Raw genomic sequence first — 15,808 nt, 5'->3', positions numbered from 1 at the left:
GAAGGTTGCGTGGTCCACCAAATCATTTCCCATGTGTTTTGCACTCTTTATTAAGCTGTAGTGGCCCATCCATCATTTAAGTACAAGTTTGTTGATCGAAACTCGTCCAAATCCCATGTGGATGCAGGATTGCATTAGTTCACGCTAATCAGAACATCTTAACCATTTGATTTTGCTCTAAACATTTTCTTTTCAACAGTTCATCTGATATCCAGCAGTAGGATGGTGGGGATGAATCTGTGCCAATGGTTTGGATTATCCAACTGTCCTTGCATGACTGTCAATAATGATCCAGACCATTGATGTAACAGGATAACTGTTTACGTGTAATGACTGCTTCTTAACAATTAGGATTCTCCCAACCGGGAGGGTTTGGTTGATGGCCCATCTACATTGGGACCCACATATCATCTCTTTTAGATGAATGTTGATATTAAACAGCTTTTTGAGCCAAACTCTAGTTCACATGTTGTGTTTGAAAAAGAAAATGTGAAAATCCCGGAAACCCTTTTTGTGCGAGTGCTCTTTTTCTTTATAGCCATCTGTTTTTCAAACAATGGATAGAATGACCACAATTGTCTGATGAAAGTGATTCTTCAGAAATGCAAGTGATCTACTAGGGCCTGACAAATAGATGGCTAAAAAAAAAAAAAAAAAACTTTGAGATGTTTTTATATCAATGACATTAACCATCTATTCTAGATGTTATTGACTGGAGAGTTGGAATCATCATATTGCTGATTTTTGTGAGGGCTCTTTTGGGAGTTTGAAAATGGAGGTAAATGAAAAATGGAATTGGATGGAAATAACTTAATCAATTACATTTGGATGGGAATAAATGAAATGCATTTGAAATCCAAGTATTGTGTTTGGATGTTAATAAAAGGGAGAAATTAGAATGCATTAGATTTTTTTACTATATTCACATGAACACGTTATATTCCAAATTAACTTTAATATCCCAAATCAGTGTATATGTTATATTTGATAGAATGATTGTAATTAGTCATTGAGATATATACTCAAGTAAAAAATTAGGAAATTTCGAGCATTTGGTGGACCACAAACATAAGGATCACAAACGAACGACTTGCCAATATTTTTTAACTGTTCTTTTAGATGGCCAAGCTTTGGACGGTTTATATCATTCTATTGGTGTGATTTTACTAATGTGGCTGATAATAGGATTGTTTCAAAGTATCATTAGTGTGTCACATGTATGGTGGACATGTGCATAGCGATACCTTTATTTGATTGTGCGGCTCTGCAGCTCTTCAAGGGAGCCCAAAAAGCCATTTCACCCCATTTAGTTCCAAATATCTCTTTTGAGATAGGATTTCATTTACATGCCTATTTACTCGGTAATTCATTTCATTTCCATGCATTTACTCCCACCCAAATATTCTTCAAAAACTATTGACCTCCAATTACTCTCAATTCCTCTCATTTGTCTCCATTTACTCCCATCCAAATGGCCCCTGAATGGTGGACCATGAAGTGCATTCTCAGCCTGATGCATAGTGATCAATCAATTATGACTGTCTATTTGGATGCATATTGGAGGATTATTGGAAAATGGGAAAAGATCCATTGTTTTGGTATTAAACTGTACAAATTGTGGGACCTGTTGTAGATAGATATCATCTCAAAATAAGATTTGTCAACTTATCCTAATGCAAGATCAATCGATATTTGTTGGCTGAATTTAGAACATGGCCTTCTTGTTTTTTAACATCCCAATAAAATTCCAACAATCTACTCAGTTCGAATGGTCTATGTAATATTTGCTTTCTAATTCATTGGCTCAAATTTGGTTGTGTGATACGTAAGTGGGTGTGCTAGAGTCGGATGCATCTCGATTTAAATTGAACGCCTCTGACCCCAAGCCCTGAGAAAGACTGAGAGACTGAAAACCTCATCGATCAACGATTGGCCATTTATTTAGTCACCTATTTAGAGAAAACAGGTGATTTGCGAAATGGAAGGGTTCATCCTTCTAATGAGTTCTTTTCCTTTTAAACCAAAAAGACTTTTCTACCGTGATAACAACAATTAATAAAAAATAATACAACAAGAATAATAAAAAGAAACAAAGTTACATTTATAAATCTTTATGAAAACATACACTTATAAATAAATAAATAAATAATCTTTGTAATCTAGCCAATGTGATGCGGATGGCAAGGTTGTGAAATTAAAACATCATGATGGGCCCTAGGAAGGTTTCAACAGTGGGCATCATTGTCACCACCACTTCCAGTGGTGTTGTCCTCCCAAGACTTTCAGTGGTGTTGTCCCCTCAAGACTTCGTTATTCCTCTTTGATCTTTTTTGGGCTCATGTCATGAAATGATTTGTCGAAATGGTATGAAAAAGTGTGGACGCTGGATTGTGGGCGGATCGCACTCACAAGTCCTTTTTGAGGCTTTTGTGTGATACTTTAACTTGGAGTTGCCAATAGCCAATTACTCAGATTTCCATAGTTGGTTAGACCTTGCAGAAATATTAAGAGAGTGAATCAATGAATTTCGTGTCTTAAAATGACTCTTGATTTGCATTGAAAATTTCAAATAAATGACTACATTGATAAAGAGGGAAGGTGTTAGGCACCATTTTTTCTCATACAAGCATAAAGTTTCTATTTCACAAGACAAGACAAAATATCAAGGATTAAATCATTTTTATTTTATTTTTTTTGCATAGATGATGCAAATATATGTAAAATGATGTGTGGCGTGCGATGTCTGCTGCAAGCAATGGACCGGGTCAGACAAGTCTATCCCGTACTCACCCTCTTGAAGAAGCGGTTGAAGCCTAGTCGATCTGAGTTTTTGATGGGCAAGATCCAGTATACTGGTGAGCTGAGCATATACTTGGACCGACTAGAAAAGCATGTGGGTTGGAAGTGGAAATAATGATGCACGATGCTAATGTAAGTATGAGTCGAGCCGAGTAGAGTTGGGCAAGTGGGCGGACGGGTAATCACAAGAGTTGAGTTAAGCGGGTTGGATCAGTCTTTTGGGTAGCTCAAGTGGCTCGGTTGGGTTGACCTAGCTTGGAAGACTCCTTTCCTTACACACTTTTTCTTTCCTTGGTGGATGGATGTGCGACGATCCCACTCTCCAATTTTCACTCTTCTCTCCCTTAAGCTCTCATGGTGAATGGTGACTATTAAGAGATGATTTGGAAATAAAATGGGAATGGGTATTTATAGAGTTTTGAAGTGGCTTTTTGGTTATTTCTGGGAAGTTTAGGGGTAAAATGGCTCTAAAGCTTGGGATTGGCTGCTAGAATAGATGTGCTATATGGCCTAATGTGGGTGGTTGGATCAGGTGAAAAGAGATGCAATTCTGAGACAAAAAGTGAGGGCAGGGGAGTCATTCCACCCCCAACGAGTTGCGTGATGTAGGTTTGGTGATGTCGTCCTCCTAACTAACCCTGCAATGAAATATTGTGAGGTTCCACGGGGCGGGCAGCCCAACACATGAGTGTCGCTTTTCGTAGGGGTCCCCTATGGGGTGGCGTTTTTCCCCTGGTCCGCTTGGTTTGCCTTATTATGGTCCTAAAGGTTAATGGGCATGGCCTTGGGACTGAACTAGGTTTGGACTTTGGGCTTGGGTTTGACTAGGTTTTAGGGTCCCTACAGTGCTTTGATAAGCTTATCAGCCTCCGATTGGGGTGTCTATAGATAAAACACACATCATGATGGGCCCCACAAAACCCTTGCCAGGGTCATCTGTCTCTAGCTAGCTCCTAGTGGTGGTAGTACCCAATCCGCGCCCTAGTGGTTATGGTTCCATATAAATAGGGGTGTCAATAGGCTGGGTTAGGGCCGAGCCAGGCTTTGTCCAAGCCCAACTTGTATTTTTAGAGGTATGTCCAACTCCCGGTCCTTATTCTTGCCCGGGTGGTACACTCTCAAGAGTTTCAACTCCTGGTCAAGGGTTCGAGTACCCATAGGTGGTGAAATTCCACCAACGTGAGTGTGTGGGGTGTGTGCGCATGTGTTAAAAAAAAAAAAAGGTATGTCCAAAATCGATTTGGGCATGTGATGGGACAAAATAGTCCAGCTCGAGCCCGGCTCAGAATACATATACTAGGCCGGCCCGAGCCCGAAAGCAGTGAGAGAGAGAGAGTCAGATCAGTCTCGATTCGAAGTCACCAATCAGGGTAGAGTTCGCTATAGGGAGTTGGAATGTCGATGGAAAGGTCATCAATGCTCAGATTTGAGATACAACAGGGCAAGAGAGGTGATCTTCTTCAAAACCCGTCTCTGTTTTTGGTTTTCTAATATGGGTTTTCTATATCTTGGTGTGATTTTGTTTGTGTGAAGCTATAGATGCTGATTTGGGTTGGCCATAGTGTTCTTTCTTTTATACTATTTGGAGTTGGATTTTGGAATTTGAGATATGTAGTTTCCGTATTTTTGTGGATTTCAATAATATATTTTTCTTTTTACAATTATAAAAGGGCGTGGATATGGGATTATTAGCTGCTACTTCTTCCACGTGGATTTTCCAAGGAGAAAAAGAGGGGAAGAGGGAATATTGGAAGTACAAAAAAAAATTAATTTTAAAAAATTTGAAATAATTCCGAGCCGAGTTGACAGGCTTTTGGACAACTAAGCCGAGGTTCAATCCGCTTGAAACATGGGCTTGAGTTTTATGCCCGAGCCTAGTCCTCGGGTTTGATACTCAGCCCAAGCCCAGCCCGAGGCGGTCAAGCCCAAAAGCCCGTCGGGCTAGCCGATAGAAACATTTCACCATCGAACCATACACAAGGGTGCGCCGTTTGATAATCTTAAGCATTCTTACTGTGGGACCCAATCTGGGTTGGAGGGTTTTACGTAAAGATGGTGGGTTATACAAATTAATCGATTAAATACGAGTTACTACAGGCCACGTATAGCATTTCGGAGCGCCTTCGTATCAAGCATCATTCTCTGCCAGAGTATCAAATAACTGCCCAAATAGATCGCAACCCTAACCCTAGCTGCATATAATACGGTGGCGATATTGCCCTCTCGCCTTCACCCTATTTCATGCTTCTCCCTGTAGCGAAGCAATGGCATTGCAGATATTCTTGTCAAAACCAAGGTATATTGACAAAAAGGGCCTCTTTAAATCCCAAACACTCGTATGCTGTTGCTTCTCTCCCTTAGCTGACTGGTCCCATCATTTCCTCCTCCATTTTGTTATGTTTTGATTTTTGTTTTCAATAAAATCAGGGTTTATGGAGTGGGCCCCGTGATGGAAAACTTGTGGTTTGGAGCGGTTGCACGGTCTTGATCTTGAGCCTTGAAGCACCACCACACCGCCACCGCTACCGCCATCATCTTCATCTCACATGCGGAAAGGCTCTGGATCAACACTGTTGCTTGTATACCGTCGATGAATATTGAAAGCTATGAGATCTGAGGGCTTCTTCAAGTTTCTGTTCAAACCCCTTTGTTTATATGTCGTTATCAAGGAATTATAAAGCCCCGATGCACTGATTTCTTACCAGTGAGGCCCATGGTTTGTCGATCCAGACCGTTGATCTTATGGGACCTATTAAAGATGTGGGATGCTCCAAAAATAATCTGGAGTGGGAGATCCTTGCAGTCAAATCTTTCTTCTTTCTCTTCTGGACCGTCGATTTGCGGGCCTCAAAACAAAAGGTTTAGAACCTCTAAATCTTGAGATGCTGTTGGGAAATCCCCGAGTGCTGGTGCAGGCCATAAGATCAGTGATCTGGATGACCAAACCTTGGGCCTATAAAATGGTGCGTCGGGAAACTATTTGCATTCTGATACATCGGGAGTTTATAATTCATCTTTGTTATTTCATAATTCCTTTTATTATACACTTATTAGCTAATCATCTTTGGTGTTGATTTACTTTCTCAATACAAATAAAATGAAAGCATTTCTCCCTTACTAATAGCATTCTCTCAATGTATTTACGCTATGTGTGGATGCACTATTGAATTGAATTGCACTTTTAAGTCTGGCTAAGGGCTCGTTTGGATGCCTGTAAATTTTGTAAGTGGTAAATGATTTGCAGGTGTACATCATTTACAGCCTGTCCTGTTTGGCTTTAAGCTGTAATTTGTTTGCTGCATGCAAGTAGTTGTCTGTGTTTGGATATCCAGTAAATTGTTTAGAGGGATTTCATTTGCAGCTAAAAGTTCAAAATTATAGCCGTTAGGGCTGAAAATGATTTGCTGGTAAGTGAAATCACAGCTTTTCAGAGGGGTTTCATATGCAGCTAAAAGCTGTAAATGATTTACAGGCATTTTTCAGCATCCAAACACTGCCTGTAAATCATATTCCTGTATTTCATTTACCGGCATCCAAATGACCCTAAGTGAAAATGGGTGGGACTGTATGATTGTGGCAATTTTTGGTTAGTGTTTGGTAAATGATGTGCTGGTGCGTTGAGTTCCATGCCTCTTGTGTTTCAAATTATCAGTTTTGGGGTGTGACTCGCCAAGGGACAGAAACTGGTAGTCAGTTTCGAATCATTTCTGTCTGGTGAATTGTATTGTTTCAGACTTAAACCGATATGACTCGGCAATACCAAGTTGTTTCGGTCTTTTATTTTTTTTTCTTGAACCATTCTGGACTGTACATTCCGGGCTTAATATGCTGTTCAGATTGACCAGTTTTGGTTGTTCATTCTGATGCATTTTGGGAGATTATAACTCTAGAAATTAGAAAAGATCCAGTGGTCTCAATATAAAAGATCGTGCCCCTTTATACTAAACTGGACAAATTGTAGGAACTGCTGTCGATGGGATAGTATGTCAAAAAAAGATTGGTCAAACAATCCTAACGTATGAGTAATGTACATGTGTTTGATGAATTTGGACCATTGGCTATTTTTCATTAACATGCCCACTAAAGATTCCACCAATATGCCCCTTAGATTAGAAGATTTGTGTGATATTTTGTTTTGTAATCCATCCAAGGTTGGGCCATGATGCAGGCCCATGGCCCACCTAGGCCCATATAGAGGCCCACTGTATGGCCTAACAAGACATAGGCCCAACATGTGTTATTTTTTGGTTGATTATTTACAAATTTGGAGGCCTAAATCAAGGATTATAATCAACTATTTTTGGAAGATATGAGGGGGCTATTTTAAAGATGTGATGAGGGTGTAATTGATTCTATTAATTGCTTTCCATGTTTGCTTTTGCCATATGAAGAATGATTAGATTAGCTTATAATAAATTGTAATTGATTCTCTTAGTTGTAGAGATTTCAATTATAGATTCTTTTAGGATCTATAAGAGGGGGGTAGTGGCGTAGGAGTGTACGAGTAGTTAGATTCGAATATTATTCCAAGTGTGGTTTGTTCTTTAAGTTTTGTAAGAGAAAATGTTGATATCAATAAAAGTTCTCTCCCTCCTTACTCCATTGTTCTTGCGAGTTACTTGCATGCCAAGTGTACATTCTTAGTGCTTGAGTATCAACCAAACCATCATGCTCTACCAGAGTATTGGAGTTATTCTCTTATTTTTTTGCCAGCCTCTCACTCACATTTGTCTGGCCCCTGCCAGATTTTTGGGCCAGAGCATGTTCAAGGTAGTGGGCCACTTTAAGGACTGTCCCGATTCACCATTGCACAAAGCTCAGTGGTGACGGTTCTATCAAAACATTTTCCGATCAAACCATTCGCAACAATGTGCCGTTGAGCATCTAAACCATTCATTTTGTGGGACCCAGGGCGCTATAAAAATCACCAGTTGGACTCCTAGCTTTAGTTTTGCACCATTTACAAATCGGCGGTGACTCTTCAAAGCTTACACATGACATGGTTGTATAACAACCCAACGGTGGATGGAGCATGACCAAAAATTGCACTGAGGAGATAATACTAACCATCTTATTTTCCCTTGTAATTTGGACCACTCACTATTTTACTTTTAACCATCATTTTATAATAAATAATTGGAGGATTAGGAGTAATTGATCATTTTGATTTTAGATGTGTTCCATCTACAATGGGATCCACAATTCGGACTGTTTGGATACATTTACATCTGCTCCACATGTGAGGAGGATGGGTTACCACCATTTTTAAGTTAAGGACACTAGAATAAGTGAAGGAGTATTACATAAGAGGAGCAAAACCTTTATTCTCTAGCAGCGTGTGATGGATGATATGCAGGTACCTAGAAATTAAATATCTATGCAGTGATGGATGATATGCAGGCACCTAGAAATTAAATATCTACGCAGTGATGGATGATATGCAGGCACCTAGAAATTACATATCTGCAGTTTAAGTAATCAAACCAAACTTCCAAATTATGGGTCCCATCTTAGATATATTAATGACCAAAAGTAACACATTTGATTATCTGACTGTTGGATTGGTGGACATTTATTGGACGATTAAAATGAAAATGTCCAATGTTCTTATTTCAGCAAACAAGTGTCTACAAATCATAGGTTAGGTTTGTTCAAACTGTCCAGTTTTGAGGTTGTTACTTAACAAGATAAATTATATATTTTATTTGGTTCAATATGTGCTAATATATGTCAAACATACCAATTCTGAGCTCCTACATATCAAGTGTCATACTTTGCCAGAGTACAAATAACTCTTTGAATAAAGAAAGCAAAGATTGCAAACCTAACCCAAGCTTCTTTTTGCTCTTATATCCAAAGATGGTGATATTACCCCCGCCTCCACCCTTCTCTATGCATTCTCCTGAAGAAAAGTGGTGGCATTCTAGATATTCTTGTCAAAACCAAAGTATGTTTGATATAAAGGGCCTATGTCGATACCAAACACGTACGTTGTTGTGGGTCCTTCGTTTCATCCTAAAGTGGGTCCGATGATGGTGTGAGCCTCCCATCATTCACCATAAAGTGGGCATCTCATCATTTTGTTGCCATCATTTCATCATAAAGTGGGCCCCATTATAAACTTAGCGATTCCATTATTTTATCTTTCATTTTTGTTTTTATTTTGTAATAAAATCAACACTTATAAAAGTGGGCCCTATGATGGAAAATTTATGGTTTGGAGCGGTTGCACAGTGTTGATCTTGAGCCTTGAAGCACCACCACCACCACCACCACCTTCATCTCACACGCAGAAAGGCTCTAAATCAAAATTGTTGCGCTTAAGTACCGTCGATGAATATTGAAAGCTATGAGATCTGAGGGCTTTGATTTTATTTTATTTATTATTATTATTATTATTATTATTATTATCAAACCCCTTTATATGTTGTTATCAAGCTAGTATAAAGTACTTATGCACTTATTTCTTACAAGTGGGGCCCAATGTTTATCAATCCAGACCTTTGATCTTGTTGGACCTGCTAAAGACGGCGGGTGGCCAAAAACAATTCGGACTCAAAGATGCTTGCTATCAAATCTTCCTCCCCTCTTCTAGACCTTTGTTGTATGTTTTGTTAATGTTTACTTGCAGGCCACAAAACAAAGGGTTTGGACCCTCTAAATCTATGATACTTTTGGGAAATCTCCAAGTGTTGATACAGGCCTTGGTGTCATGCTTTTCTAGATTAACCCCTTTTATACAGGCTTTATGTCTGAGTTAAGTCTACTAAGATATCTGAAACTTTGCTGGTCTTCATATTCAAGAAACCTTGCCCATGATATCAAGGTATGGAATTCCTCGATGTATTCATTCACTCATCTACTCTTTTGACATAGATTGTGACATCTTAGATGAAGGCAGTGGGCATAAACTGTGGCTGAGAATTTCTGTTATAATTTCCTCTTCATCTTTTCTCAAAAAGTTACTTTCTCCTTAGCTTAACATCTTCATTTGGCTTAGAGATAGCCCCACTGTGCTAATACGTGACTAGAAAACTTCGTGGCTATGTGTTTAACCTTATGTTTGTCTATGGTTTCTTCATATTCTAACACCTTTTCCACCTTGCTTTGCCAGTCATGAAGTTGTCAACATGTAAACAACTGTGGAATTTTGGAATTTCTACCTTAACTCTAAGCTCCATGTTATGTTCCAACAATAGAAGAATTTGATCATTGGTGTCTTCACCAACTAGGGCAGCCCATTGTAGGGTAGTACCTTGATGGGGACTTTCCCTGACTTGTCATTGTGCTCCAACTTCATGTCTAGGTTCCCTCCACACTAGGGCTATCTCACTTGATTAGTGAGATTGCTTATTGCATGCATGAGTTGATATACTCGCTCTATGAGTGCATGGTTACTTACACGAATTCTTCTTATGTCACCCTCTTTAAAGCCATTAAGAGATGATTTAGAGTCGAATTCCACCAAAGATCACCAGCTCTGATACAAAATGATATGATCACACTAGTAGTTAAGTAAAAGAAAGTGCATACTACAGAAACAAGAAATAGAAAAGACCATACAAATCAGGAACATTTCTACAATCATTCCCACCTGTGTACGTCCTCACATATGGAAATAGGAACATAGGTATTGGCTTTCTTTTTTATGCTTCCCTTAGCAGGTGCACAGATGCCTTTTAAGAATATGAAAGCTTAGCGTAATCATGCCCATTTACGCTACTACGGTGATATAAAGCTTGTACTTCAAATCAGTTGCATGGTTTTGATTTTAAGCACTGAAGCATTCATGTTGATATTGAAATGAGGAGATGGATGAGTGGCACCATTGCATGATGAGTAATGATCGTATTATAAACGAATGCATTCAAAGGAACTTAGGAGTAGTATCAATATGATAAAATGAGGGAAGGTAGAGTTAAAGGGCTCAAGGGGAAGGCCTAAACGGATGTGGGTGGAGGTAGTAAGAAAGGTTTCGTGGCACATGGTTGAGGATATGGTCATTGATAGAGTGGAATGGCGGGATAGGATTTGTTAGATGAACCTAATCAGTTGGGTTAAGGGTTGGATGCTGATAATGATAATGCTCGTCACCATCAACACTAACGCCACCTTCATCTTCTTGAGATTTCTAAGTTGGCAAGGACACCCTACAAACATAAAGACTCTCCAAGTTTTTGAACAAATGTCCATGATTTAATTCCAAATTCCACCTTGAGCTTTTTTTTTTATGCTCTAAAGTTGGATGTATAGTCTAGTTATGAAGGGTACACAACTTGCTCCACTGGATCACAAATAGTGTCTAAGTTCTCTTGAGTTCTTCCGAATGTATTCTTGTAGCTTAGTAACATCTTGTCTTTGAAAAATGTCCTAAAGAGCAAACATGAATTCTTTAATATTAGACAATTCTTTACTTTGGCATTGAAAAAGGGAACTTTGAGCAAACATGAACTCTTTATCCTTTTGTATCTTTCTCTCTTTAATATAATCCAGTTATCCTTTAAAAATAAAAAATAAAAAAATTTAAGGGATTTTTACCAAAACGACCCCAAGGTATGGACGTAGCACGTGTTTAGCCCCCCTTTCCCTTCTCTTATTTCTTTAGTTTCCTGACAACTTTTAAAAAATTTCAGGGATCAAAATGCCCCTACATCAGAGATGGCACCCGTACAACGTTTGAGTGCTGGAGAAGTTAAAAGGGCCTCATCCAGATGTGTGGAGTGGGTCCCATGAAACATGATTGGGCCCACTCCATGGGAGATTCCGCTCATTGTATTTAGGTAGTCGTGGATCCACAAAAAAACATTGATTTCAACCTGATCCTGATCCAAGCCTTTTGTGGCCCATAATGGCCTATAATGGTGGGTGTTCATTCCCCATTTTTCTTGTGTGGTACACCTTTGCTGTGGTTTTTCCTCATTTTTGTGCCCATGCCCTTAAATTAAAACCCGAATTGAATGGGTGGTATGGATTTCACACAACTCACGGTGGGCCCCATAAACATTGTCCGAATACCCTCTTGTGGGTCCAAATTGGAGATGCCCCATTTTCATAAATTTTGATTTATTTTTTTTTTCAGAGAGGGGACTACTTCACTTTTCGACGACTGTTCGAAGCTTCCTTTGTGGGGCTACCACTCTCCGGCAACTCTCCAGTGAAGTTTTCACTTTCCTTTGTGGGACCCACAACAACTATTTTAAAATTAAAAAAAACTATCATTTTTTACTATCCGACATATGTTTTACCCTTCAACGTTCATTTTTCACTCTCGGGCAGTGACTCTTCCTAAAGATGGTGGCCAAAGGTAGGAGATAGATAAGAGTTGTCGTGTTTTTTTTTTTTTGGTTTTTTTGTCAAGGTACCATTTGGTGATGGTTTTTTGTGTTTGATATCAGGAGGGATCGATGTATGGGTTTGATGGGGGTAAGGAAGGGTCCAGATTGTCATTTTCTACGGCAAGGAGATAGATATATAAGTTCGAACAATGGCGACCTGCTGTAGTTGACAACGGCGACCTGATGTTGTTGACAACAACTACCTGCTGTAGTTGACAACGGCTAGCTGTTGTAGTTGGCGATGGAAACCTGCCGAACATGACAACAACGACCTGCCATAGTTGACAATGGTGACGTGCTGAAGATGACAACAATGGCTCTGTCATTTTTTTCCGGAGATCCTACTAGTAGCATTTCTACACACATGACAAGTGCTAGCTTCACTACATCTGTATGTTTGGTTGACCCACTAAGTGATAAAAAAAGCCTCTAGCAAATCCTTCTTCAAAACAATTGCTTGGCATGAGTACTTCTCCCTAGTCCCTTTTCTTTCACTAGTTTAATTTTTTTCACCAACTCTATATATTCATCTACATTGCCATTCTTTCCGATAGATCCTAATAGTAGCATTTGTACACACACAACAAGTGCTAGCTTCATTGCATCCGTATGCCTAGCTGACCCACTAAGTGATAGAAAAGCCTGTACCAAATCCCTTCTTCATAAAGTCTTGTTACTAGCACTAAAAAGAGATATCTGACCCGCTTCTATATACATAGCTGCTAACTATTTCTTTTACTTTTCTTTCAAACTCCAAAGCCCAATTATGTTTTAAGATGAACTGCAGGTCGAAAAGGCGATCACCACAACCATCCATACCTTTCAAGGGGCAAGGAATTTCCACATGCATTTTTGAAGCATTCTTCATGCAAGTGTTGGAAGTTGGATCTCCACCATGCAGATAGCTTTTCAGCTCTTTGGAAATTGCATAATCAATTTGTCATTGCTTGTAAACAGTTTAGGTGAAACTCTCAGTGGCAGGTAAAGCAGAGGTGATATGAACACAATTTGGACAGCTATGAAAATTCTCAATAGAAGTTTTGTGGTTTTCGCAAAGTGTGTGCTGACTGCTGCATGCATTTTTGTATTATTCTTTTGTACAGTAGTCTTGGTGTTAGAAATCATCGTTGCAATTAGCTTTTGGTCTTTGCACCACTTCCTCATTACCTTCCCGTAGGCAGCCATTGCAAATTTCTGGCAGCAACGTAGAGGGCATATGAACAATTTGGACAGCTTCTATGAAAATAAAAGTAAAAGTATTACAGTTGCCACACTGCTGTTGGAAGTTAGATCTCCACCATGCATATGCCTGAGAGGGAAAGTTGTTTGTATGGTGGAGATATAACTTTCAGCACCATTGCACAACAGAATGCTTAAAAATACGTGGAGATGAGCAGGCACTCTGGGGTAGCTGGAAAACTTATATTGTTGATTTTCATAGAAGCTGTTCAAATTGTTCATGCTTTCCCGGGTGAAGGACAGATTAATGAGAAGAAGAGCAGAGGAGCTGATTGAGGAGCATCTGTGCTTTTTATTTGTGGGTACCAAGGTGCTGTGCAGAATCCAGTATCTTCCTCACCCAATAAAATTGTGCCTTTATTCAGGTTAGGTGAATGTTTCTTCTTTGTTTATCATTGGACTTGTCAGACTATGGCATTTATCGTAAATGCTAGCCTTTTCTTTTGAAAAAAAAAAAATTGATGTTCTGTTCTGTTTGTATAGTCTGATCTTGTAATGTACAGACTACAAACCTATTAGTAAATCAAGGTTTGCATCTTGCTTTAGGGATCCTGTATTTTCCTGCTTCTTTCATTTAAATATCTTATACAATTGGTGCAATGAGATGACTTCCTACTACTGAGCTTAAACGATTTGGAAAGAGGTTCTTTCTATAAAGTCAAGCTTTGATGAAGGTGTTTGCTTTAGCCTTGGGGATGGTAAGAAGATTCGTTTTTGGGAAGGTGTGTGGGTAGGGGGATATGTTGTTGCAAAATTCCTAATATTGCTTGGCTATCTCCGACTCACAACATTTTTGTTGTGGGTTGTTTCTTGATTTATGGTTCTTGTGTGGTGTGGTCTCCTCCATGTCCCCCTTTTTTGTCAGATGAAGAGGTGGCTGAAATCGACTTTGCTACTTAAATCATATTCATTTGTATCATCTGACTAGTGGGGAAATGGACCGGTTGGTTTGGCAGAAGGAGAATTATGGGAGCTTCTCAGTCATGATGCTTCATAAGATAGAGGTCGATGATGTGCTCAAGAACATGAGGCGTCAGTCATGATGCTTGACAAGATAGAGGTCGATGATGTGCTCAAGAACATGAGGTGAGTGTGGCACTATGTTGACTCTTCGAAGATTACAGACTTTTGTTGGCTCATTGGTAGGGAAAAGGTTTTTACTGTGTATGATCTTCAGTTTGTCTGCTTTGTGCTGCCAATCTGAATCAGTCAACCATCGTTTTTCTTCATTGTCCTTTGGTTACCTAGCTGTGGCTCTCCCCTTTCAATAATTCTTGGGTCATGCTGCATTCTGTGGGCAATATCATGATGGCTTGGCATGATGTGGAGCTAGGGAAGGAGGAGAAGGCTTTGTGGAGGTAATGCTTGCTGGCGGGTCTTTGGGCAATTTGGGAGGAGAGAAATGGGAGATGTTTTTGTAATGTCAAAAAAAAATAAAAAATTATGAGTGGAGGATTGTGTAATGGTGGGGAGAAACCATCCTTTTTAACATTGTAGCTTGGTGTGTTTTTTTTTTCCCCCCTTGTATTCTTTGCTTCCATTTTAGTGCTTTGTTTATAAAATTTGTGTTACCTCTCAAGGAAGAAGAAAGACAAAACGTGGGGAGAATTATATGAGCCTTGATTTTGGACAAGTGGCAATGGATAGATGGGAAATCCAAAATAATTGTTCCGGAGGGTTATACTTCTGATTTGACATTCCTATTGGAGGCTTTGGGCTGGACGATTGAGAAGAAATGTAGCTTGGATTTCATGTTTAGGATCATCATGTTAACGGTTTGGATCAAGGCCATCCTCTCGCACAAGGATATTGGAAATTTTGCTAGAGGATACTGGTATTGCTCTAGCCTCTAGATCACTATATGTTATTGGGAATGTGGTTCGGATCTTTTACTTTTCTTCTTGGCTGCGGCCCTCACACTGAATAGAAATATCCAAATCAGGATTTCAACTCCTGTTGTATCAAGTTATTATCCAAATCAGGATTTTAACTCCTGTTGTATCAAGTTATACCAGTCAGATGCAAAATCATTATGAGCCAGGTACCAGCTGTTATGGCCAATATTTCAATCATTTTTTATTTTTATTTTTTTTTGAACTATGCTTTTAATATATACAATAGATGTTAGGAGCACATGTATCAAATGATACGGTGTTTGAAATGACCAATTGTCAACTCATATGGGATTTAAGTGTACAAGTATAATATATCGATGCTGCCAATTCAATCAAGCAAGGTCACAAATGTGAATGGAGATCTGTATTCGGTTTTCGTGTATGGGTATGATATGGGTGCAGGCCAAAAGAGTTTTGTTGCCAATTCAATCAAACATGGCCACTTATGTGAATGACAGTCTGTATTTGGGTTTCATGTGTGGGTATCGCTAGTGTACCTGACTCAAGGTTGATTGAATCACTAGTGTTCCCCTATGTTGA

General features: G+C 39.3%; 2 long non-coding RNA genes across 2 annotated transcripts; both read left to right on the top strand.

The window, feature by feature from the left end:
* Positions 1 to 5,004: 5,004 nt before the first annotated feature.
* LOC131222974 (uncharacterized) lies at positions 5,005 to 5,999 on the top strand. The gene is made up of 2 exons (XR_009160251.1): positions 5,005 to 5,095; positions 5,227 to 5,999. It is a non-coding gene; the product is annotated as an uncharacterized LOC131222974 (long non-coding RNA).
* Positions 6,000 to 7,817: 1,818 nt separating this feature from the next.
* On the top strand, positions 7,818 to 13,918 carry LOC131222973 (uncharacterized). The gene is made up of 2 exons (XR_009160249.1): positions 7,818 to 8,155; positions 8,200 to 13,918. It is a non-coding gene; the product is annotated as an uncharacterized LOC131222973 (long non-coding RNA).
* Positions 13,919 to 15,808: the final 1,890 nt, after the last annotated feature.

Source organism: Magnolia sinica, chromosome 13 (assembly GCF_029962835.1).
Source record: "Magnolia sinica isolate HGM2019 chromosome 13, MsV1, whole genome shotgun sequence".
In the NCBI taxonomy this organism is placed as follows: domain Eukaryota; kingdom Viridiplantae; phylum Streptophyta; class Magnoliopsida; order Magnoliales; family Magnoliaceae; genus Magnolia; species Magnolia sinica.
The sequence above is the reverse complement of the archived record's forward strand: the minus strand, read 5'-3'. Positions and strand labels throughout refer to the sequence as shown.